Below are 2,625 nucleotides of genomic sequence, written 5' to 3' on the forward strand. Positions count from 1 at the left end.
GAGAGAGAGAGAGAGAGAGAGAGAGAGAGAGAGAGAGAGAGAGAGATGAGAGAGAGAGAGAGAGAGAGAGAGGAGGAGAGAGAGAGAGAGAGAGAGAGAAGAGAGAGAGAGGCACAACTATGACAACCTAACAACAAAACGTGTCACAATCCTGCAGCTCTGTCGAATAACACTGTGAATAACACTGTGAATAACACCGTGAATAACACTGTGAATAACACTGTGAATAACACCGTGAATAACACCGTGAATAACACCGTGAATAACACCGTGAATAACACTGTGAATAACACTGTGAATAACACCGTAAATAACACTGTGAATAACACTGTCTAAGTCTAAACAGATGTAGCCCGTTCTGATAGCTATATTAATCTGGGATATTATTGTTTTCATACGCAATCAATAAGTCATATTCATTATGTAATTACACAGAAACGAAGTCTTAGGGTGCATCCCAAACGGCACCCTATTCCCTATATAGTGCACTACTTTAGACCAGAGCCCTATTCCCTATATAGTGCACTACTATAGACCAGAGCCCTATTCCCTATATAGTGCACTACTTTAGACCAGAGCCCTATTCCCTATATAGTGCACTACTTCAGACCAGAGTCATCTGGGACCTGTTAAAAAGTAATGCACTATATAGGGAATAGGGCGCCGCTTGGGACGCAGAAACAGTACCTCTTGGGACCTGAATGCACCACAGTACCTCATAGGACCTGAATACACCACATTACCTCAATGCACCACAGTACCACATAGGACCTGAATGCACCACAGTACCACATAGGACCTGAATGCACCACAGTACCCCGAAGGACCTGAATGCACCACAGTACCACATAGGACCTGAATGCACCACAGTACCTCATAGGACCTGAATGCACCACATTACCTCAATGCACCACAGTACCCCATAGGACCTGAATGCACCACAGTACCTCATAGGACCTGAATGCACCACATTACCTCAATGCACCACAGTACCCCATAGGACCTGAATACACCACATTACCCCAATGCACCACAGTACCCCATAGGACCTGAATGCACCACAGTACCTCATAGGACCTGAATGCACCACAGTCTCAGTCGGAATCATCTAGAATAAATAATCACATATTGCATCCTCTAATGTTTTCCTCGAAAAGGAAAATGAGATTAAAACTCAAACAGGATGAGATACAAATGTAATCTTGAATCGAATTTCGTACTTGAGTGAAACAAACTAGATGCAGTGGCAGGGTGGATTTAGTTAATAATGTTTTTATTTAACCTTTATTTAATGACGGCCTATCCCCCGGCCAAACCCGGACGACGCTGGGCCAATTGTGCGCCACCCTGCGGGTCTCCCGATCACGTCCGGTTATGATACAGCCCGGGATCGAACCAGGGTCTGTAGCGACGCCCTAGCACTGAGATGCAGTGCTTTAGACCGCAGCGCCACTCGGGAGTAAAGTAGGTGCCAAACGGAAACTATGTGATTCGGCGTCTTATTTTTGTTGTTGTTGGCGCAGCAACACTCTTCTCTTTCAGTCATCAGGTGTCCAGCACTGAGGAAGGCATTATCAACAGGGTGATTCCACTGTTCTCAATCACATCATTTACATCGTCACCACTGACGCTTTTCTGCAAGAGATCACATCCATCTGCTGCGAAGCGCTCTCTCATCCAATAAATTTGATGAATCATCATTTGGATTTAGTTATTGTTATGAACTTTATGGGCAATTCATGGTCAATTAATCATAACTGCGTGGCAAATGGCATCCTAATTCTCTAGTGAAACACGTTCGACCAGAGCTCTATTGTACCATCAGTAGCAGACAAACGTCCCTCCTAGTCCAGGAGACTCGCAGTACTGGCTGTGCAGGCTTTTGTTCTTGCCCAGCACTAACACCGTAAATAATCCCAATTCTTCTTATAATGAGACGGTTTCGTACCAGACATTCAGTCCGTTTCAAAGACTGCTGTGTGTATGATAGAAGTACCATGCTGACTGAATGGACAGTCTGTTGTCCCAGGAAAACGGGGCCACCAGTCACTCAACTCTGCAGGACATTTTATTACGTTTGTTTTTGCCTTCCCTCTTTTGCTTTGCCTCTCACAGCCTCTCACAGGTAACGAATGGAGAAGAATGGCAGACAGAGAGATACAGGAAATTGCGGTCTGTGAGAATGGAAGATGTAAACCAGTGCCGTGTGTCCTAGGATATTAATATGGTCTACATGATAGTGGGTCAGGGCTAGAGATTTAACATATATCCTACATGATATAGGTCAGCGGCCTAGGGATTAACCAACTATCCTACATGATATGGGTCAGGCCTAGGGATTAACATGGGTCCTACATGATATGGGTCAGGCCTAGGGATTAACATGGGTCCTACATGATATGGGTCAGGCCTAGGGATTAACATGGGGTCTAATGATATGAGTCGGCCAGGGATTAACATGGGTCCTACATGATATGGGTCAGGCCTAGGGCATTAACATGGGACGATATTGATATGGGTTCAGCCTAGGGATTAACATGGGCTCCTACACTGATATGATAGGTCAGCTAGTATCCGCGGTCAAGGTTATGAACGCTAAGCACGGGTTATAGAGCAAACCAACCG

This window comes from Salvelinus sp. IW2-2015, unplaced genomic scaffold (genome assembly GCF_002910315.2).
Source record: "Salvelinus sp. IW2-2015 unplaced genomic scaffold, ASM291031v2 Un_scaffold1702, whole genome shotgun sequence".
NCBI lineage: Eukaryota > Metazoa > Chordata > Actinopteri > Salmoniformes > Salmonidae > Salvelinus > Salvelinus sp. IW2-2015.